This window comes from Pseudorca crassidens, chromosome 2 (assembly GCF_039906515.1).
Source record: "Pseudorca crassidens isolate mPseCra1 chromosome 2, mPseCra1.hap1, whole genome shotgun sequence".
In the NCBI taxonomy this organism is placed as follows: domain Eukaryota; kingdom Metazoa; phylum Chordata; class Mammalia; order Artiodactyla; family Delphinidae; genus Pseudorca; species Pseudorca crassidens.
Window position 1 is genome coordinate 107,068,533 of NC_090297.1, and position 24,370 is coordinate 107,092,902.

The 24,370-nt window shown below is 39.2% G+C and overlaps 3 non-coding genes across 3 annotated transcripts; all 3 read left to right on the forward strand.

Annotated features, from left to right (window-relative positions):
* Positions 1-14,752: 14,752 nt before the first annotated feature.
* TRNAE-CUC (transfer RNA glutamic acid (anticodon CUC)) lies at positions 14,753-14,824 on the forward strand. Its single transcript has one exon. It is a non-coding gene; the product is annotated as a tRNA-Glu (tRNA).
* A 2,276-nt stretch (positions 14,825-17,100) lies between these two features.
* Positions 17,101-17,172, forward strand: TRNAG-UCC (transfer RNA glycine (anticodon UCC)). Its single transcript has one exon. It is a non-coding gene; the product is annotated as a tRNA-Gly (tRNA).
* Positions 17,173-19,045: 1,873 nt separating this feature from the next.
* Positions 19,046-19,118, forward strand: TRNAK-CUU (transfer RNA lysine (anticodon CUU)). The gene has a single exon. It is a non-coding gene; the product is annotated as a tRNA-Lys (tRNA).
* Positions 19,119-24,370: the final 5,252 nt, after the last annotated feature.

Sequence of the window (24,370 nt, forward strand, 5' to 3'; positions counted from 1 at the left end):
AGGCAAAGAGAAGAAGAAGGAATGGGGACAGAATTTTTTGAAGGTTAGTAATCCACAGGGAAGAAGAACTTGGAGAGATAAACTGAGAGAAAAAGAGATTCAGAAAGATACTTTTGTGAAGTAGCATAATCTAGTGACCTTTTAAGATATTGCAACCAAGGAATTTAGCCATGTCGTATTTTTTGCAGCCATAGGCACCAGGGATCATCATCTCTTAGTACTTGCCAAGTGAAATTAACAGAAGGACTGATTCCAAATACTGTCATTAAAGCATCTTAAGTTACTCTACATTTAATTCAGAATTTAGAAGTCCACAGAGTACTCTTCTCTTTTTTATACATATAGATCTGAAAAATTTTCTCTCCACCACATGAAGCCGTATCACAAGGACTTTTATTATAAAAATGTAAAGTGACCACAACCAAACTATCCAAATGATTTTAAAACACAATAATTTGACTATGACATCCCAAGTGGGATATGCTCTAAGGACAAAAAGAAGTGCAAAAACATTTTAGGTAGTCATATTGTTGGTGGTAGTGTTGGTATTGTTATTTTGAAAGTATTGTGGGATAAAACAAATGAGTAATAATGTTAGTGTCTTTGTGAACCAGGATTTTTGATGTAGAATAAAGAGATACAGATTTATGATGGATGAAGTTAAGTAAAAATTCTATATTCTGAATTTAAATTGGAAGTATAACTCATAGTTATACTCTTATACATGGTATATACTCATAGTTATACAGAGCTCATGGTGTATTTTATCCTGAAACATATTCTAACTTTATCCTGAAAAGGCCTAGAAACAATAACCCAGTAGCAATGAACACCCCTGGTGTCCAATCTGAGCTATCTCAATACCATTTCACACTAAAAGGAACTCCTTGGAGAAATGGCTAATTTCAGGTATGGGGCAGGAATTGTCCAAGATAAGCAAGGAAGTTTTCAAAAACGGTTAGAATTCTATCAAAAGGACTCAGAAGCAACTAGAACAGTACCCACTGGCCAAAGATGGGACAATTTGAGTGTCAAAATGGATACTATATGCAGTGGATCTAAACATATCAGGTTTGTTTAAATCTATGAGTTTACAGTGATTCTTAAACATACAAACTCATTGGTCATTGTTGGAGAATGCTAGGGGAACAACTAATTCATTATGTTGAAACTGGAAAGCAGTAAGCATTTATCCTATTTTTTCTGTGGGAACACAAGATGAGGGGAAATTTTCTCTTTATAGAAGTTTTCTAGCAAATGAGTGAAGAAGGAATGGCATTTTATAATATCAGCATTTTGTAACTCCTAATGAATTAATGTATCTAGTCAATGATCAATGATAGCTGTTATCCATCACAAAAGGAGAGACAAGCATGTCCTTCTGATCATAGGTGGAGTACACAATTCCACCTATGAAGTAGTCCTGCAAAAAAAAAAACAACCCCTTCGGTCTGAATCTGATCAACCGGTAGTTAGCTTACTACTTATTTAGAAGGAATACAGGAGACATAAAATGATACCTCAGAGGTGCAAATCCAGACTATGGGCATACTCTTCAGAACAAATGACCTGGGCTCTTCAACAAATAAATTGGGGGAAAAAAAAAAAAAGACGAAGATGGAGGGGAAACCTATAGCCTAAAAGAGAATTAAGAGACATCAAGCAGTTGCAGAGTATGGACTTTATTGTATTCTAATTCAAGAAAAAATATTATGAGATATTTGGAGAAACTTGAATGTTGATGAACACTTACTGGATACTTAATGATTTATAAGGAATTATTATTAAAGTTGTTGATGTGATACATTTTTTTAAAAGTGCTTATCTTTTAGCGATACATCTTGAAATAGTTGCAGGTGAAAAGATATGATAGCTGGGGTTTGCTTCCAAATAATCCAAGATGGGGGAGAAGTGGGTGGGGGTAAAATAAGATTGAAACATGAAGTGATCATTGTTAAAACTGGGCGATGGATACACAGGGATTTGTTATACTAGTCTCTTTCTTTTTGTAAATGTTTGAAATTTTCCATAATAAAATTTTAAAGTCAGAAGTCATCTGTGGGCCCTGTGAGATTATTGGAGAATTTTTACCAACATCCTTGTCAAAGCCCATTGACCAAAGACCACTGGGAGCAAACCTGAAGTCAAAAAAATTGGGTTTCTTGGGCTTCCTTGGTGGCGCAGTGGTTGAGAGTCCCCCTACCGATGCAGGGGATATGGGTTCGTGCCCCGGTCCGGAAAGATCCCACATGACGCTGAGAGGCTAGGCCCGTGAGCCATGGCCGCTGAGCTTTCGCGTCCGGAGCCTGTGCTCCGCAACGGGAGAGGCCACAACAGTGAGAGGCCCGCGTAATGCAAAAAAAAAAAAAAAATTGGGTTTCTTGCTGCAGCAAGGAAGAGAATGCTGCAGTGGGACTATGGGATCAGTTCAGTAAGGGGAAGTTAGGAGGAGCCTCTTGTAGATACTGGGCTGCTGTTGGATGATTCTCAACTAGAGTTTAGAATAATAAGGGCCAATTCTGCACTGAATATTGTCAAGAAGCAGGGGTATTTCAATGGTTGGGTATATAAATTTTTATCTAGGAGATGGAAGGATTAAAGAGGGATTGGAGCTAAAATTGGTTAAAACAACAACAAAAAGTAGCAAATATGCATGTTAAGAGGGGATGTTTGCACATTTTTGTAATTGCAGAGTGGTCTTGTCTCTGTTTTATTCCAAACAAAGTTGCAATGTGGGTCCGATAAGCTGAGAGATAATAATTGCCAACCTTGACTTCTATACTCAGCTAAAATATTATTCCAGAATCAAAAATAAGTAAAACATTTCAAACAAATTGAAACCTGAAGGAATTTACCACTAATATATCCTTGTCAAAAGAACTATTAAAAAAAAAAACTGTTAAAAAGATTTACTACAGAAAGGATGATTTGAGCAAAGAAGATGGATTAGATGGGAGAAGAACTGGTAAACCAAGAAATGTGTGGCTAAATCTAAATAATAATTACTGCATTTAAAAAACAACTGCTTCTGAAAGTAGGCATAGAGGGAACTTTCCTCAACATAATAAAGGCCATATATGACAAGCCCACAGCCAACATCATCCTCAATGGTGAAAAACTGAAAGCATTTCCACTAAGATCAGGAACAAGACAAGGTTGCCCACTCTCACCACTCTTATTCAACATAGTTTTGGAAGTTTTAGCCACAGCAATCAGAGAAGAAAAGGAAATAAAAGGAATCCAAATCGGAAAAGAAGAAGTAAAGCTGTCACTGTTTGCAGATGACATGATACTATACATAGAGAATCCTAAAGATGCTACCAGAAAACTACTAGAGCTAATCAATGAATGTGGTAAAGTAGCAGGATACAAAATTAATGCACAGAAATCCCTGGCATTCCTATATACTAATGATGAAAAATCTGAAAGTGAAATCAAGAAAACACTCCCATTTACCTGCAACAAAAAGAATAAAATATCTAGGAATAAACCTACCTAAGGAGACAAAAGACCTGTATGCAGAAAATTATAAGACACTGATGAAAGAAATTAAAGATGATACAAATAGATGGAGAGATATACCATGTTCGTGGATTGGAAGAATCAACATTGTGAAAATGACTCTACTACCCAAAGCAATCTATAGATTCAATGCAATCCCTATCAAACTACCACTGGCATTTTTCACAGAACTAGAACAAAAAATTTCACAATTTGTATGGAAACACAAAAGACCCCGAATAGCCAAAGCAATCTTGAGAACGAAAAACGGAGCTGGAGGAATCAGGCTCCCTGACTTCAGACTATACTACAAAGCTACAGTAATCAAGACAGTATGGTACTGGCACAAAAACAGAAATATAGATCAATGGAACAGGATAGAAAGCCCAGAGATAAACCCACGCACATATGGACACCTTATCTTTGATAAAGGTGGCAGGAATGTACAGTGGAGAAAGGACAGCCTCTTCAATAAGTGGTGCTGGGAAAACTGGACAGGTACATGTAAAAGTATGAGATTAGATCACTCCCTAACACCATACACAAAAATAAGCTCAAAATGGATTAAAGACCTAAATGTAAGGCCAGAAACTATCAAACTCTTAGAGGAAAACATAGGCAGAACACTCTATGACATAAATCACAGCAAGATCCTTTCTGACCCACCTCCTAGAGAAATGGAAATAAAAACAAAAATAAACAAATGGGAACTAATGAAACTTCAAAGCTTTTGCACAGCAAAGGAAACCATAAACAAGACCAAAAGACAACCCTCAGAATGGGAGAAAATATTGGCAAATGAAGCAACTGACAAAGGATTAATCTCCAAAATTTACAAGCAGCTCATGCAGCTCAATAACAAAAAAACAAACAACCCAATCCAAAAATGGGCAGAAGACCTAAATAGACATTTCTCCAAAGAAGATATACAGACTGCCAACAAACACATGAAAGAATGCTCAACATCATTAATCATTAGAGAAATGCAAATCAAAACTACAATGAGATATCATCTCACACCAGTCAGAATGGCCATCATCAAAAAATCTAGAAACAATAAATGCTGGAGAGGGTGTGGAGAAAAGGGAACACTCTTGCACTGCTGGTGGGAATGTGAATTGGTTCAGCCACTATGGAGAACAGTATGGAGGTTCCTTAAAAAACTACAAATAGAACTACCATATGACCCAGCAATCCCACTACTGGGCATATACCCTGAGAAAACCAAAATTCAAGAAGAGTCTTGTACCAAAATGTTCATTGCAGCTCTATTTACAATAGCCCGGAGATGGAAACAACCTAAGTGCCCATCATCGGATGAATGGATAAAGAAGATGTGGCACATATATACAATGGAAAATTACTCAGCCATAAAAAAAACCGAAATTGAGCTATTTGTAATGAGGTGGATAGACCTAGAGTCTGTCATACAGAGTGAAGTAAGTCAGAAAGAAAAAGACAAATACCGTTATGCTAACACATATATACGGAATTTAAGAAAAAAAAAATGTCATGAAGAGCCTAGGGGTAAGACAGGAATAAAGACACAGACCTACTGGAGAACGGACTTGAGGATATGGGAAGGGGGAAGGGTGAGCTGTGACAGGGCGGGAGAGAGGCATGGACATATATACACTAGCAAACGTAAGGTAGATAGCTGGTGGGAAGCAGCCGCATGGCACAGGGATATCGGCTCGGTGCTTTGTGACCGCCTGGAGGGGTGGGATAGGGAGGGTGGGAGGGAGGGAGATGTAAGAGGGAGGAGATATGGGAACATGTGTATGTGTATAGCTGATTCACTTTGTTATGGAGCAGAAACTGACACACCATTGTAAAGCAATTATACCCCAATAAAGATGTTAAAAAAAATAAATAAAATAAAATTACATCAAAAAGAAAACAAAAACAAAAAACAACTGCTTCTGGCAGTAAAAAAAACACAATAGTAACACATAAAGCAGGAGAGGAATTGTAATTAAAGCTGTCATATTGTTTGTCAAGATTTATTGGATTTATGCTTTAATTAATTATTTTAATTAATGAATATTTAAGTATGTATTGTAAGGGTAGGTACCAAAATAATAGGAAAAAATAGTGTGTTATTTCTGAACCAAGAGGAGAAAAAGGGGAATTAAAATAACAAAATAAGACTAAAACTTGATTAATTCAAAAGAAGATAAGAAAGAGGAGAAAAAAAGTATAAATCAAAACACCATAATAATATCATACGCCAAATTTTGAAATCAGGTAATTCTCACTGATCTGTAGAAAATGATTTTGGAAGTGGGGGAAGAGTGGAAGCAGGGTCAGCCATTCAGAACTATGATTGTGGCCAAGGAAACAATGAGAAGTGGTCAGTCTTAGGATATATTTTGCAGGTAAAACTATAGGACTTGCTGATGCTCAGATATTGTTCTTGAGACTAATTTTTACTACTTTTGACAATGTCTATTTTTAAAGGTAGATCATTTCTCTCATGATTCTGTTCCTTATAAAGCTTTAAACTAGTCTATTTTCTCTAAATCCATGGCTTTTGATAGGAAAAGTTTCCCTTCTCTCCTAGAAGATGGTCACTAACTCATTGTCGCCCCAGGATGATTTGGAGCATGGTTCAGGTCCTTTAGATCTTTCCCATCCCATTTACAGACCTTTCTCCTTTACCCCTTTGGATTCATTTATATTGTAGTTGTAAGTTACTACATGTTCATTCAGTGTTAGGAAGCTGTAAAGAAGCTGCAACAGGAAAAGTAGTGGAATGAACTGGATAACAGCTACTAATTTGTGTCCTCTTTGTGCTAGGATAAAAAACATCCCAGCTGTGGCTGAGGGTAGTGCTACCTTTGAAAGTATAGACAAGGTTAAATGATAGGAGAAACACAGCAGAGAGTATTATGTTGGGTTTACAATAGGGGAGTAGTCTTAGAAATGGGTAGGGAGAATTGTCATGTGACACAGTAAAGCAGACCAACCTGGACAAGGGTAACCATAATAATAAAAGTAGTTTAAATAATAGCATTGCTGAATATCTGCTGGTGCCATATGCTATGCTGAGTGATCTGCATGATAATATTTCTAATCCTTACAACAACCCTGAAAGGTAGATTTTATTCCCATTTTACAGATATGGAAGCTGAAGTTCAAAGGACCATCTTGCCCAAGGTTTACCTAATTCAAGCCCAGATTTATCTGACTCAGGTGCCAATACTCTTTGCATTATAATGTCTTTTATAGGTTCAAAGGTGGCTGAGTTTAAAGGATGAAAAGGAAAACAGAAAAGATACAGATTTAGACAGGGATGTGAGAGACAGTATTGGCAGAACAGAAAGAACAATCCCTAGATCTTCAAATTAGAATGCTGGCTCGGAGAATGGGCCTATCATTAGTAAATAATAAGAATAGAGACAGGCTGGCATCCAGCTTTTATATACCTAAGGAGTTCAACAAAATTTGTGTTTTGACTCATTTAAACTATGTTACAACCCTTAACTTATAGCAGTATGCTAAAAAAAAAAAGATAATCATTTGATAGCCTCTTTATTTTGTGTCAAATGAAAAAACAAAACAAAAAAACAAACAAGGAAACAAGATACTTTTTTTGTGTTTTTTTTTTTTTTTTGCGGTATATGGGCCTCTCACTGCTGTGGTCTCTCCCGCCGCATAGGCTCCGGACACGCAGGCCCAGCCGCCCCGCCACATGCCGGATGCTGGATTCTCCTGGACTGGGGCACGAACCCGCGCCCCCCGTATCGGCAGGCCGACTCCCAACCACTGCGCCACCAGTGAAGCCCACAAGATACTTTTTCAAATTCATTTCAGATAAAGCCAGTGATGGTTATGGTGTTCAGTTGTTATGGGTATAAGGGCCTACTTGATAAATTCACCTTGTAGTAAAAGTTTGCGGGACTTCCCTGGAGGCGCGGTGGTTGAGAATCTGCCTGTCAGTGCGAGGGGACATGAGTTTGATCCCTGGTGCGAGAGGGTCCCACGTGCCACGGAGCAGCTGGGCCGGTGTGCCACAACTACTGAGCCCGCGTGCTGCAACAACTGAAGCCCGCGGCCCTAGATCCGATGCTCCACAACAAAAGAAGCCACCGCAATGAGAAGCCCACACAGCGCAACGAAGAGTAGCCCCCACTCGCAGCAACTAGAGAAAGCCCGCGTGCAGCAACGAAGACCCAACGCAGCCAAAACAAAACAAAACAAAAGTTTGCCTCTTTTGGCAGCTTGATGTGTTTCCTTTTAAGAAGCGATGGGAATTATATAACTCATTTTCTTTTTCTTTTTTACTGTTCATAAATCCAGAGGTAAATATAGTGCTCAATTACAGTATTTATATTAGCTCAGGTTTTTGCTCTATAGTTTGTCTTTTCTAAAGCTTTTGAATCTTCTATTTTTATGTTAGCTGTTTGCTGTATTTGGTTACAAGTGAGGTGTTTACTTTAAACACCTCACTTCAAATCTCTTTTGGGAAAAACGTTCCCAAAACGTAAAAGTAAATCAAATATTTTTGGAAGTGTGAGTTTAAATTTAAATTAAATAAAAAAGCATTCATTTTTTCATAGCTTGGAATTTTGCCATTTTACTCATTTGGAGCTATTATATAAAGACGTATTCTTTGTGCCACCTTTACCCACACATTTGATGTTTTTATCAATTCCTGCAAAGGTGAAGAAAGCGGTGCTTACATTTCCCTGTATGAAGGTGAGAGTTCCAAAAATAAATTGTTTCTAAAATCTAAGACTGCCAACGCAGTAAAAGATAAGTTTCCTCTTGTTGAACTGATTAGGAGGTTGGCCGTGTGAGATTACTTGGGACTGAGAGTTTATAAATTAATGGTTCTGAACTTTTTGGGTTACAAACTCCTTTTGAAAACCTAATGAGAGATATGGGCCCTGTCCTCAGAAGAATGCTCAAGTACGAGCACTTGACATTTCAGCCACAATTTCTCGGGGATATATATGCCTCTTACTAGAAGGCTAGAATAGATAAGACATGACTCCTCTTTACTGTGATAGCACAGATTCCTAGTCACCACCTACGCAGGGAGCCTTTATTGTGGATAGCAGTAAGAGCAAGGTAGACACTTGCTAAATCAAACTTGAGTAAGTCAGTCAACACATAGCTCAAAGCAATAATAGAATCATAGGCAAACAGATTCTGCTCTTCCTGCTCCAAGAGTATTTTGCATTCTCTTTGAAGCAATTCTATTATGGTCATCAAGTAGTTCTAAAAAATACCCAAGTTGCTGAAGAATATCCCCTACAGTATATGCCCTCATAGATGTTGTTTTGTTTATTTGGGTTCATATTAATTTCTATCTTGAGGTCTTATAGAGGGGGAACTCTCTATTAACTATTTGGGTAGAAAATTCTGTCATGTTGCCATAAAATGTTTTTATGTTTCATGTTTCTTTTGTGGTGTGTGCAAAGTCCTGACCACTAGCACACTATTAAAAAGACATTATTTATTTTTTATGGAGCCAACCACCAGAGGCTCCTGGACTCTATGGAAGCCGCAGATCTTCTAACATCTGAAAAAAGGATTATCCTTTTGAATGTGAAGGTGAATGTGAGTAACTGAGAAAAGGTAGAGTAGTCAGTGAAAGTAATGAAAAAAGAGAGATTAGGGTTCAAAACATATTGAGGTGTGTCTTAGGGACCTTGAGTGTAAAGCTGCCTTCAGTGTTTCTCAGTGGGGCCTTATTGACATTATGGGAGGGACAATTTTGTGTGTGTGTGGAGCTGTCCTGCCCAGTGCAGTACATTTAGCATTCTTGTCTCCCGTCCCCTGTCAAATGCCATCTGCATCCCCAGTCAATGTAAATTTTTAATGCCCCTACATATTTCCAAAGGCCTCCCAGGAGGTGGTACCACTCTGGTTGAGGAATACTACTAGATATTCTTAATCCTAGGTGGTCTCACACTACCATGACCTAAACTGGTTTAGCAGAAGTCTTTTCACTGTATGGACTACCCTTGCTTTAGCAAGATACAGGACATTTCCATCACAAGGATCCCCCACGTAGCCACACTCACTTCCCTCCAATCTCCATCTCCACATTAACATCTAGCAACAACTAATCCATTCTCCATTTCTAAAATTTTGTTATTTTAAGAATGTTATATAAACAGGTTACAGTATGTAACGTTTGGGGATGAACTTTTTTTACTCAGCATAATTTTCTGCGGATTCATCCAAGTTGTGAGTATATCAGTAGTTTGTTCCTTTTTATTGCTGAGTAGTATTCCATGCTATAGATGTACCACAGTTTCTTTAACCATTCACCTGCTGAAGGACATCTGCCTTGTTTCCAGTTTTGGGCTTTCATTAATAAATTTGCTATAAACATTTGTGCATAGGTTTTTTTGGTAACATCTTTATTGGAGTATAATTGCTTTACACTGCTTTGTGCATAGGTTTTTATGTGAACATTAGTTTTTATTTCTCTGGGATAAATGCCCAGGAGTGCAAATTCTGGTTCCTATGAAAATTGCATATTTAGGGGTTTTTTTAATAAACTTTTTTTAAAAAATAAACTGTTTTCCAGAGTGCTTGTACCATTCTACATTCCCACAAGCAATGTATGAGTGATCGTTTCCCTGCATTATTCTCACCAGCATTTGAGGTTGTCATTATTTCTAATTTTAGCCATTCTGATAGGTATGTAGTGATATCTAATTGTGGTTTTAATTTGTATTTCTCCAGTGGCTAATGATGCTGAACATCTTTTCATGTGCTTATTGCTGTCTGTATATCCTCTTGGGGAAATGTTCCTTCTTGACTTTTGACCGTTTCCTCACTGGACTGTTTTTTATACTGTTGAGTTAGAGAGTTCTTATATATTCTAGACAATAGTCCTTTGTTGGGTATGTGGTTTACACATATTTTCTCCCAGCTAGCATCTTGTTTTTCATTCTCATAATAGGGTCTTTTGCAGAGCAAACATTTAATTTTGATGAAGTCTACTTTATTGATTTTTCCTTTTACGGGTTGCTTTTGGTGTCAAAACTTTGTCTAGCCTTAGACCATGAAGAGTTTCTCCTATGTTTTTTCTAAATGTTTTATACTTCACATTTAAGCTCTTGATCCACTTTGGAGTTATGAGACTTAGGTTGGGGGTTTTGTTTATTTGTTTGCTTATGGATGTCCAATTTCTTCAGCAATATATATTGAAAAAGCGATTTTTTCCTCCACGGAATTGTTTTCACCTTTGTAAAAAACAACATGAGTTGGCATACTTGTATGGGTCAACTGCTGGGCTCTCTATTCTGTTTCATTGATCTGTATATTTATTTTTCTGCCAGTACCATACCATCTTTACTACTGTAGCCTTTTAATAAATCTTGAAAATGGATAAACTGATTCCTCCCACTTAATTCTTTTTCAAAACGTGTTTTAACTATTCTAGTTGTTTTGCCTTTCCATGCAAGTTTTAGAATAATTTTGTCTATATCTACAAAAAAATCTTGCTAGGATTTCCCCTTTACTAAGTTTTAAATTGTGGTAAAATACATAAAACATAAAGTTCACAATTTTAACCATTTTAAAGTGTACAATTCAGTGGCATTTAGTACCTTTGAAACGTTGTGCAACCATCCCACTATCTAGTTCCAGAATGTTTTCATCACCCCAAAAGGAAGCCCTGTTCCAACTGTGAAATCAGTCCCCAACCTCTGGCAATGACTGATCTGCTTTCTGTCTCTGTGGATTGGCCATTCTGTACATTTCATATAAACGGAATCATACGATATGTTACCTTTTGTGTCTGGCTTATTTCATTTAGCATAATGTTTTCGAGGTTCATCCAACGTGTAGCACGTCAGTACTTCTTTGTTATGTCCAAATAATATGCCATTGTATGTATATACCACAGTTTGTTTATCCATTCATTCATCCATGGACATTTGGGTTGTTTACAACTTTGGGCTATTATGAATATCATGCTGCTATGAGTATGCACGTACAAGTATTTGTATGAGTACCTGCTTTTAGTTCTTTGTGATCTACCTAGAGTGAAATTACTGGACTGTATTCTATGTTTAACATATTGAGGAGCCTCCAAACTGTGTTCCACAGCAGCTGCAACATTTTACATTCCTGCCACCAGTGTATTAGGGTTTCAATTTCACCTCATCCTCACCACACTTGTTATTTTCCATTTTTAAAAATTACAGCCGTTCTGGAAAGTGTGAAGTAGTATCTTACTGTGATATTGATTTGCATTTCCCTAATGACTAATGGCATTGAGCATCTTTCCATGTGCTTGCTGACCATTTAGATATCTTCTTTGGAGAAATTCTATTCAAATCTCTTGCTCACTTTTTAATTGAGTTGTTTGTCTTTTTTGTTGTTGAGTGGTAGCCCCTTCATTCTTAAAGGATATTTTTGCTGGATATAGGAATCTGGGTTGACAGTCTTCTTTCAGTGCTTGAAAAATTTGTGCCACTTCTCTGGCCTCCATGGTCTCTGATGAGAAATGTGCTGTCATTCAAATTGTTTATCCATGGTATGTAAGGTGTCATTTTTCACGGATTTCAAGATTTTTTTCTTTGTTTTTAGTTTTCTGCAATTTGACTATGATGTGTCTTGGCATGAATTTGTTTGGGTTTATCTTCTTTGGGGTTTGCTCAGCTTCTTGAATCTGTAGGTTTATCATCTGCTAAATTTGGGGAGTTTTACTCATTATTTCTTTTAGTACGTTTTTCAGTCCTGTTCTTTTTCTCTTCTCCCTCTGGGAATCTGATGACACAAATGTTAGATCTTTTGTTATAATCCCACAAGTCCGTGTGACTCTGTTCTTTTTTTTTTTTCATTCTATTTTCTCTGTTGTTCAGATTGAGTAATTTCCATTGTTTTATCTTTCAAGTCACTGATTCTTTCCTCTGTCCCCTCCACTCTGCTGTTGAGCCCATCCATTGAGGGGTTTTGTTGTTATTGTATTTTTTAGTTATAAAATTTCCATTCAATTCTTCTATTTCTTTGCTGAAACTTTTCTTTGCTGGAACTTTCTATTTTTTTGTTTGTTTCAAGTATCTTCATAGTTGCTTGTTGAAACATTTTTATGATGACTGTTTTAAAATCTTTGTCAGATAATTCTACCGCGTTGATCATCTAGGTATTGTCTGTTTTCATTCAGTTCAAGGTCTTTCTCATTCTTGATATGATGAGTGCTTTTTTATTAAAGCCTGGACATTTGGGACTCTGGATCATATTTAAACCTTCTGTTTCAGTTGGCTTCTTCTGATACTAATCAAGTAGAGGAAGTGGGGGTAAGGTACCTTGTTACAGCCAGGTAGGTGTCGGAATCCAGGTTCCCCATTTAGTCTCCATTAACACCTGAGAAGAGGGGCTCCTCATTACTGATGGGCAGGGGTAGGAGTTCCACCTCCCCATATGGCCTCCACTGATACTGGGAAATAGGAGTAACCTTGCTATCACCAGGTGTTCGTGAAAGTACGATTCTCTACCATGTTTCCTCTGATACCAATCCAGCAGTGAAGAGGAGGACCACTTCTTTACTGGCCTGCTGAGAGGAAGTCTAGGTACCCCATATACCTAGACTTTACTAGGTATGGGTAGAGGTAAGCCACAATTCTTTCTGTGGCATTTGGCTGGAAGTAGAGCAGTTATTATCTAAAAGTTTTCTGTTTTGCTAGGCTACCTCTTCCCTGGTCCTTTGGCTAGAGAGAGCAGGTTTTGTTGTTGTTAATACTATTGATACTTCCTAGTTTCTCATGATACCGAAAATTACCGGCAGGTGGCAGAATAGCTGATGAAAATGGACTGTTCACCAAAACATAAGAAGGCTGATTTCCTTTGTGACACAGGGAAATAAAATCTATTACCTTGCACCCACCCTGGGTACAATCCCAAGATTTTGTTCTTAGGGTTAGATACTCTTTATCAGCCTTTGAGTACAGGTAGCTGCCCAGTGGGAATAGAGCTGGAGTAAAAGGAATGGGCTTTGTTAGGCTCCTTGGTGACATATGACACCAGGATTACTTGGGTTTTGTGAAAATAAATGTCTAGCATTTAGTTACTCTTCTCCCTAGGAAGGTGGAGATTGGATGACTGGAGAATTAATACTTTCTTTAAACAACATTGATACTTTGAAAGCACAACAAAACCCCCAGAAACACCCCATATCCTATCACTCATTTTTTCTATCAGGCCCTGCTGATATGTACACATATATGATTCAATTTTTTAATTCTCGTTTTCACTTATTGTCAAAGGTGTTTTCTGATGTTAGTGCATGGGGGTGGCTTTTTAAAATTTATATTTGAACTCATGTGCAAAGAATTAATCACACTGCAGTCATCTGACCAAAAAAAGGTCTGAGGGGAGGCTTTTGATTGTTTGTTTCATTTTTGGTTTTCTCAAATTTTTATTTTGAAAAATTTCAAACCTACAGAGAAGTTAAAAGAATAAAGTATTGAGCATTCAATTACCCTTCACCTAGATTCATTGTTAACATTTTGCCATATTTGCTTTCTTTTCTGTCTCATATAAAGCTAATTTGCAGACATAGATGGGTATGGCTTTCAAGGTTCCTTTAGTCTAGGTATGCACCCCAGTTTTCTTTTCTTTCTCCTCACTCCCTCTCTTCCTTCTTCATATTTGAAAATTTTGAAGCTCCAAAACTCTTTCTCTTAGTTTCCCACCAGCGAGTTGTGCTCAGATCCTGCTGACCACCAAGCACCCGTAGGCTGAGTCACTTTCACTTGTCTGTAATACTCGTTTTGGCCAACAGAGTTTGGCTTAAATTCACACGAGATGGAAAAAAAAAAAAAAAAAAAAAAAAAGCTGCTATAGGACCAGGATCTCCTAGAGTTGCTTACACGACAACCTTTATATTCCTTAAGGAAAAGTTCCTAGTCAATTTGGCAAAGCCCAGTTGGAGACCTCTACTTTTCTGCTGATCCCAATTCAGGAAATCACTGCAACTACAGGAAGCTGAGAGTTTCCTATTTGTCCTTCTATCTTTTCTCCAGACATTTGTCTCTGGTCTTGGGAACTGCGATCGTGTGTACACGATCCTCCCTCAGCTCTGGGAGCCATGCAGAGGAGTTCTCTCAAGGGTTTTCTACTCCAAAAAAGAAATACGAGGAAAAGGTAGCTTTGACGTGGGGAAGGCCCAGTAGTCAAGAATCTCAAAATCTAGGTGGTTGAAACAATATGTGTCACAAAAAGGGTGGAGACACACGTTGCATTAGCCTCATACATTCTCTGTCGCAAAACTTTTCCACATTCCCTGGTGGTCTAGTGGTTAGGATTCGGCGCTCTCACCGCCGCGGCCCGGGTTCGATTCCCGGTCAGGGAAAGAGTGTTTTTTTCTACCTACACAATACTTTGTGTTCGTTTTTCTTCCTACAAAATACTTTTAATGACAGTTCCTATATAACACTTTTAATGATTAATTTTGTTTCTTCTACTCAGTTGCCACATGGGTGACCTTAGCTGAAATACAGGAAATGCAGGAAAACATAAAGAAAAAATCGTTTACCATTCTACCAACCACCGGTAACTATTATCCAGTTTTTGAAACAGAAAATGGAATAATGCTGTACATACTATTTAATTATCAGCTTTTTTTAAAACATCTTTATTAGAGTATAATTGCCTTACAATGGTGTGTTAGTTTCTGCTTTATAACAAAGTGAATCAGTTATACATATACATATGTCCCCATATCTCTTCCCTCTTGCGTCTCCCTCCCTCCCACCCTCCCTATCCCACCCCTCTAGGTGGTCACAAAGCACCGAGCTGATCTCCTTGTGCTATGCGGCTGCTTCCCACTAGCTACCTATTTTACGTTTTTACCAGCTATTTTTAAAGTTAATATATTTCTAACACTTTCCAGTAGAAATAAATACACTTCAGCAACATGATATTTTCTTTCAATTTAATTATTTAATTTTTGTAAAGGTAATATATTTACATGGTTTAGGATTCAAATATCCAAAAAGGCATAACTGATAAACCTACTTTTCACCTCGGCCATCTAGTTTTCTTCTAATAAGGCAGCCAGTAGTAAGTTTCATAACTATATTGTAATATAAGTATGTTGTAAATATAAAATATAAATAGATTGTAAATACAAGTACATGCATACATACGTATATATTTAAGTACGTTCCCCTCCCTCGCACAAATGATAGCAATCTATACACACTTTTCTGAACTTTGCCTTTTTCACTTAATTTTAGAAATAGTTGCAGATTACACATGAAGAGCTTCCTCATTCTTTTCTATGGCACATAGTATTCCATTATATTGATATTCCATAATTAATCAAACCAGCTTCCTATTGATGACACTTCGGTTATTCTAATCCTTTGCGGCCATAAAAATAATCTTCTACGTATGTTATTTTGTACGTGTGTAGAATAAATGTCCAAGAATTAAAATGTTGGTTCAAAAGACATGTGCATTTGTGGATGGGTAGTGCCAATATGCCCTCCTTAGAGGTCCTGCCAATTTATACTCCCACCAGCAATGTACAATATAAAAAAAAAAAAATGTGGGTTTTCATCAAAATGGATTTCATCAATCGTATTTCTGGACTTTTAGGTTTTTCCCCCCTAAAATTTTGGTTTTACAAATAACACTTTGATGAACATCTGTGTGAATACATCTTTGTATATCCTTAGGGATTGCTTTAGGATAAATTCATAGAAGTGGAATTACCACTTCATATCATATATTAGATGGGTTAAATAATTAAATGTAAGAATTGAAACAATAAAAAAAATCGGTGGATAATTATCTTATTGGGCTGGAGAAGACTTTTTCAAGGTAAAAGCAAACACAGAAATCATAAAGGATAAAACTGATAGGTTAGACTACATAAAAACAGAAAACTGCCCATCTGAAAATCCTATAAATAATAATATAAGACAAATGCCAAACTAATATGTAGGTAATATACATATAACATAAATTACCCAATAGCAAAAATCGACAAAGCTTATGATTTAGTAAGTCCCAAACTAATACAAATAATTAGTAAGTTTATGAAAAATGATCAACCTCAATAGTAATACAATAAATGCAAGTTAAAATGAGACTCCAAATTTCTATGTTGCACTTTTGTAAAGATAAAAAGAATGATGATATCTAGTTGCCTGAGGTAATTTGGTAATACTCATTGAAAAGTGAAAATTGGTGATATTGCTCCACACAGCAATTTGGCAATATGTATTCAAAGCTTTAAAATGTGGGTTATTTTTTCAATGGCAACTTTACCTTTATGCATTCGTGCTGAGGAAGTACTCTCAAATGCGTAACGATATGTGTACAGAGATAACACTCGCATTAAGGCCTTAACTCGTCCACTTGATTTCAGAGGCTCCCTTCAAAAGACAATAAACTAGAATTGATGATTTTCCTTCCCTAAACCTCTGAAACGACTAGAAAAACTACCACAACATTATCAATATAATCATAGGTAAAATCCTAGAGGTCTTTTTTCCTCTTCGTCCTTTGGCTTTGTGTTGAATAGTTCTCTTAGCACGAATCCCTAAATATGAAAGACTTTGGTCGGAGCAAACCATGACGAACTAGTAATAAGGATACAAACAAAAAGTTTTCTCGTGTGCGTTGGTGGTATAGTGGTGAGCATAGCTGCCTTCCAAGCAGTTGACCCGGGTTCGATTCCCGGCCAACGCACTACTGATATCTTCTTTTCTCCGGAAGCTCGAGTAGAGCAAAATAGGGGGATAAAGAAAAACCTTTGACCACCCATCTGTCCTCAAACTCTGAACCTTCTGGGAGACTCTACCGCGAGCGAACCTCCAGACTTCATGCAGCTACCAAGGCAAGCCCATTTGCTGCGTTTGGTCTCTTGCTTCGCACCAGTTCACGATAATTCTCCTTTTGGGGGTCTTTAGGGAATGTCAGAAATGGAGGCTGATCGGATATGTTTTCCTGAATACTCGGAAGCGACTTAGATTTACTAAAGAGTCAGAATAAGGAAGTCAGCCCAAGACTCCGAAGTTCCTGAGAGAGCGCGCCAAGGAGCAGTGAGGGAAGCAAGAAAAATAATAAAGGGGGACCTCACGCCGTTTAGCAGCTCACCAGCTTCGCTTCTCTGCCGGTTCCAACATTCGCAGGGTACAAGGTGGAGATGTAAATAGGAAAATCCTCGGGTTGCCTAGTGGGGGCGGCTTGATTATTTGGAGGGGAAAGAGAGAAGTGGCTTGAGGAGGGCGACTGGGGACGCGGTCCCCGAGCTGCAGGCGACGCTCTCAGACCTCGTCGGGACTGGGTGCGCCGCCGTCCAGCGGAGGGGGTGATGATGGCGCGGGCACGGCGGGATTCTGAGACCCAGATTCGGGCGTCAGGGCTTCGAGGTTATGGGTGGAAACGTTTGGGATTTTAACCTAGGCGAATCACGCGAAGTAAGCAAAGAAAGCTGCAGCACCACTTAGACAATCCTGTTTGTAAAGACATTAAATCCAAGCGCAGTGCGCCGCCTTGGAGGTGGCGCGCCGTGATCGTATAGTGGTTAGTACTCTGCGTTGTGGCCGCAGCAACCTCGGTTCGAATCCGAGCCACGGCAAATGATTGTAGTTCACCTTGGTGGCCTCCCTTTTTGGAACCCTTTAAAGGTTAAAAAAAGCTTGTAATCCGTCTTTGCTCAAGGCTGCATCGCAGAAGTGCAGTCTACGAATTAGATAAATAACTGTCTCCACTCAGCTCCATTTGCGGCTCTCCCACCTAAGCGAATCTAACCAGCCCTGGCAAAGCTGCTTCAGGGCGGTGTGGAGCGCCTCGGAGCAGCAAGCAAGGCCTACCTTCACCTGAGCAGAGGATAGAGCCCTTCGCTGGTGACTCCGGAACTCAGCGCCTCTTCCAGAGGTTGGAGAAATGAACGTTTTGGAGAGTGCAGTGAAATCTCCCGCGAGCGCCCACGCCTGAGACTCTAAATCCCATCCGACTTTAAATCTCAGTGGGACCTTCAGGTCCCACAAAATTTTAGTATTTAAAAACAAAATCGTGCCCCCAAATGAATAGTCAATTGGACCTAACTTCCGACTGACGCGTCTTTCAGCCTCACCCCCACCCCATCCCCTGGTGGTCACGGTTTAGCGGGGGAAACGGTTTCGGACTGAGAAGAAGGAAGAACGAGGCTGCAGCACTAAGGTCCCGGGAGCACAAGTCCCCGCGCCCCCCCTACTTCTCGCGGCAGTTTGCGCCTCTCATCCCCATTCCCTCGCGCTTCCTCTTCTGGATTCCGGGTCCTAGAAACCGGGTTCTCCAAAAGAATTTGCTGTCCAAAAGGTCTCAAGACCTGTCTAAAAGGAATTTGAAGAAATGTCGAGGTTTCAGGACTAGTGATTCCCGCGCCCTTTGCAAGCTCTTCTAGCCCCGTGCAGTCCCATCACTCTAGAAGCCTGGAGTTTCTCGGTGACAAAAGCTAGTGCTGCGTTTAAAATCCTGGAGCCAGAGAACTCTTTCAAACTAAGCTGTGTGTATCTTTGACCGTGCAAGCTGTCCCTCAAAAGAAATTATATTCCTGTGAGAAGGCTCGCAAAGCAGCGCCCGGCTAGCTCAGTCGGTAGAGCATGAGACTCTTAATCTCAGGGTCGTGGGTTCGAGCCCCACGTTGGGCGGTACTTGTTTTTCCCCGCCTACCTCTGTTTAATTGAATCTTCTCTTGTTAGCTACCAACTGAACCAGCAGCTTCTAAATAGCCATTGTGGTCACTGTTGTTTTAAACTTCGGTAAATTGTTCCAGAAACCGCCTCTACTCGCCCCAAATCTAGCAAAGAAGAGGAATCCGAGCTACCGACTCCAGCATCTCAGGTTGAGATCAGGGGTCACAGATCTACAGCCGCCCGAACCCAGGCTCCTCCGAGAAGGCTCCTCCTCCTCCCCGCGGGGCTCCCCCTTCGTCCTGCCTCGACTCTGCTCCACTGAGAAGACATCTTAGGACATGACCAAAAGGAAACACTTTCGTTCTCTTCTCGTCTGCGGGAAATTTTGGATGAAGTGTTGAAGGGCCTTCTTAAGTAGTTAAAATGTTCTCCATTAGGTGCTAAGGAGCGTGCCTTCGCTTTTTAGGTTTTGAAACGTTCATCAGCCTCAAAGGGCTGTAAAATACAACTAGTTTAGGAAGATCTCGAAACGAAAAAGAGGAGAGGCCGCTGGAAATGGAGCTGAGGAGGAGGGACGCGGAAGAGCAAAGAATGGGGGAAGTACGATAGGAAGGGGAGGGAGGAGCAAGGACGACGGCCCGGAGCTGGCAAGTGGAGAGATTGCAGCGGTCTCGTCAGATGGATGTAAGCGGACTCTCTGGAGCGCTGCGCCCAAGCGTTTCGAGTTAGCTATTGATCGACCGGAGAACTCTGCTCTACCCCGAAGGCCTGAAGTTGTTTGTCTGATATTTGTTCCTGCTAAATCTCTCATTCAGCGTTGGGATGAGTGGTGTGAGTAAAGTGGGTTTTCAAAGTGAGTGGAAGCAGAGTTTGTCCCCAGTCATCAGGCTTCTCCACCACAACGCGGACATTCGCTTTTAACTCCTCATACAGGTCTTTCCCACATCTCCCTAAGGATCGTTTACCAGTCATACTTTTTTTTTTAAGTTTTTAAATGTGCTTTAATCTCCTTTATATATCCCGCCAACCATCTCCAAAATCATCAAAACACTAGCCGATTATTCTCAAGGTGTTGTGCCGGGACAAACATCACCAGCATCATCTGGAAACTTTTGAGAAACGCAAATTCTCAAGCCCTACCTCAGACCTACAGATTCAGAAACTCTGGAGGTGGGCCCAACAATCTGAGACTTAAGCTCTCCAGGTGATTCGGATAAATGCTCGAGTTCAGGAACCACTGCATTAGGGCAACTTCCTTTCCTATCAACCAAGATGTACCATGTTCTTGGGTAGGAGACTCAACGTCATAAAGATAACACCTCTCTTTAACTTGGTGTCTGAATTTAACATAGTTTTCATTAAAATATCAAAAATATTTTTCTTTTTTATTCAAACTGGACAATATAATTTTAAAGTTTAAATGGAAAATAAGCAGTAATACTCAGGAAATTCTTGTTTTTAAAAGAACAATAAGAAGGATTAACCCTATGAAATATTAAAATGCCATAAATTATAATGGTTAAAGCAGTAAAATATCGTGTATGGGTAAACAACAATTAATGGGACAGCACAGAGTCCAGAAATGGACCAAAATACATGAAGAAATGTAATACGTTAGAAAGAGGGACTCAAATCAATAATTCTAATGACCAATTTTTTAATAACTAGGTAGCTGTCAACAGAAGGGCTGTGACAAAATAATGGGAAAAAATAATGGTCAATGAATATCATACCCTTTACATAAGGGTAAATTCCAAATTGATCAAAGATTTAAATAATAATGAAAAGGAACATAAAAGTTCTTGTAGAAGCATGAAACAATTATTTTATTATCTTGGGGTGTGTGTGTGTGTGGAAAAGCCTGTTCTAACTATGACACAAACTCAGAAGTCCTGAGAGAAAATATTGATGAGTTTGACTATATAAACCAAGTGGAATCTGCATAAGCAAAGTCCAAAGACAAATGACAATTTGGGGAAGTATTTGCAACTCACATTGTGTTAAAAATCCTCCATTTTGAGTTAATGCTTTGGCATATCAACATCCTTCTCACAGCCCTAATTGTGAATGCACACTCAAAAACAGCTGAAACACCCTGATAAGCAACCCAACCCCTGGACTCTAACTTTCCCCTCCTCCATCCTCTTCTCCCGGCCCCGCCCCCCTTCCTCCTCCTCTTTCCTTCCTCTCTTTCCCCAACTCGGTTTGCTTTCCTTAGACCCCACTCAGGACTCCAGTGAAGGCTTTGGCCCACAGGTCCTGGCTCTCACTGCTCCCCAGCTGTTCACTTGAACACACTGCCAGTTGGACTCCTGTGTGGCCCTGCGCACGCCCGCGGTGACCCCCTCTGGGACCTATGAGTATAATAAACTTCTCTTCTGGTTCTCTTCCCTTCCTGTGGAGGCACCAAATTTACCATACCATGCTAGACATCTACATTCTTAGAACATACATCATGTACAAAAGGCTAATTTCCCTAATATTTACAGAACTATAAGCCAATAAGAAGTAAACCAATAACCCAATAAAAAGTAGCAAACATATAAAGAATAGAAAATATAAAAGGCTATTGCCCATATGAAAAGATACTTAACATTCAACATTACTATTAATGAAAGTAGTGCAATTTAAAACTAAGTTGAGATAATATTTTCAACTATAATATGGTAAATTTTTTAAAGTTTAATATGTTGGAGAGTTAATAAATATTGTTAAAGAGAGGGTAAATTGGTTTAAGTTCTACAGGGTGTTTTGAACAATACCTATCAAAAATTTAAACTTTTTTTTAACTTCAGTAATCCACATTTAGAAGTTTATCCTACAATATTCCTATACTTATGTGAAATTAAGTGTATACAAAGTTATTCACGGAGCACTTTTTATTACGCAAAAGATTGTAAACTCTCTAAATGTCCATCAGTTTTGGGGGTGACTAAATAAATGACAGTACAACCATACAATGAAATATAGTTCAGCTAGCTGTAAAAAAGAATAAGGAAGCTCTTGAGGGGAGATTTACAGAAATTGGTTATAATTCAGTAATAAATACATGGAAAACTAAGCAAATGGAAAAGTAACATAATTGTTACTGCCAAGGGAAGATTATATTAAAAAAGTGATCATGTTAAATTATGTGGCTTCTCTGTTAATAGTATATATATTAAAAATAATAAGCATTGATCTCATCAAAATTAAGATATAAGTATATTGATGTATTAGGGTTCCCCAGAAAAACAGAACCAATAGAAGATACACATGTATGTATATAGAGATTTAGTTTAAGGAATGGACTCATGTTGTTGTGGAGGTTGGTAAATCTAAAATCTTCAGGGTAGGCCAAGAGGCTGGATAGCCAGGGAAGAACAGATATTGTAACTCTAATCTGAAAGCAGAGTCTGGAGGCAGAACTCTCCCTTCCTCTGGGGACCTCAGTCTTTTTCTCTTAAGGCCTTCAATGGATTGGATGAGGCCTACTCACATTATGGAGGGTAATCTGCTTTACTCGGAGTCCACTGATTTAAATGCTAATCTCATCTAAAAAATACCTTCCCAGAAACATCTAGACTGATGTTTGACCAAATATCTGGGTACCATGGCCTAGCCAGGTTGACACATAAAATTAGCCATCACAATTGGGAAGATGGAGGAGTGGGAAAAGTGTGTGTGAAGTGGTAAGTGTAGGGGGAGTACGGAAAAGAGAGATAAAGTGCCTAAAACTAGAAAATCAAGATTTAACAATATATTTTTTTTTTCCGGTATGTGGGCCTCTCACTGTTGTGGCCTCTCCCATTGTGGACCACAGGCTCTGGACGTGCAGGTTCAGGGGCCATGGCTCACGGGCCCAGCCACTCGGCGGCATGTGGGATCTTCCCGGACTGGGGCACGAACCCGTGTCCCCTGCATTGGCAGGCGGACTCGCAACCACTGCGCCACCAGGAAAGCCCAAGAATTAACAATATTTGTCTACAGAGACAGAGGTGAATAACAAATCACTGATTAAAAGAATTTAAAGAAATTACTTCTAGGGAGTAGGAAATGGGGAGAGTTTCAGGGGCCTGTTGGTTTTCATTACCGAGTTTATGAGTTTGACTCTCTAAACTATGTGCATATATAAGCTTGATAAAAATAAATACTAAATAAAAAAGGCTTTTTCTATGTTGTAGTTTTTCAGGTATTTTACCAAACTGTTGTCTTTTGAATTTTGTAGGGGAATGGCTCAGCTGTGGCACCCAGGTGACCTTGTATGTATTTGCACAGGCCACACCAGCCAAGGCTTGAACTAAAACTATTCTGAATCTTACCACAAGGCAGAGCACCTTGTGATTGTCCCAAAGCAAGAGAGGATGGGAGGGTTGTGAAGAGTGCCAGGAGACAGCTTCCATTCCCCTCCCTGTCTACCCTGGGACAGTTTCTCATTGCCCTTCAGGTTCTAATCACATATAAGGCATTCTGCTCACCTCCTTATCCCTTCCTTGGGGACAGCTGCAGACTGCAAAACTACTTAGCTGCAGTCTAGAATTGGCTTCTCAATAACAGGTATCCCCACAACTTGCATTGTAGTCACTGACCCCTTTTGTTTCAGTGTCATCCCTTTGGATGTGTGGGTTGAAGGCCCAGGAAGTCTATACCTTCAACTACTCTTCCTTTTGCTGTCTATGTAAGTAATAAACTTTCTGAATCTAAAAGTGACTTGTTATAGCTTTACAAGCTGAATCACTCAGGCCTTGGCTTAGCCAGATGTTGAGTGCTTGCTTGATTGATTTTTTGTTAAACAAATTCTTAAACTTTTTATGTAGCTAAATGTATTAAACTTTTTCCTTAGGGATTTTGAGTTTTGTCATGCTTAGAAAGGATTTTCCCTACAAGACTAAAAATTTTTTGAAAATTTTTTGGGGTATTTTTTGAAGGAAGAAAGGTGTAATTATTCTGCTTATGAGCTGAACAGAGATGCAATGAGCTCCCAGATAACTTTGTGGCACATTCCCCGAGGCTCTCTGAAACCCAGACCTGCTGAGGATTGAGAGGGTTTCCTGGGACCTCCCAACTCAGGAACCCTGGGCTCTAAGAGGAGGATGTAGCCACTAAACAGATGGTGCAACATCCCAGGCCTAGCAACAGTGGAGAGCAATTACTAGACCTGATTGGGCAAGGGGAGAGAGCTGTTCCTGGAACCTGGGAAAGTGATAGTTGTAGGTAAGGCTGTAACTGTAGTAGAGTGCCACTAAACAATAACTGTGGTCTTGGGGGGTGGCGGAGAACACAGCTAC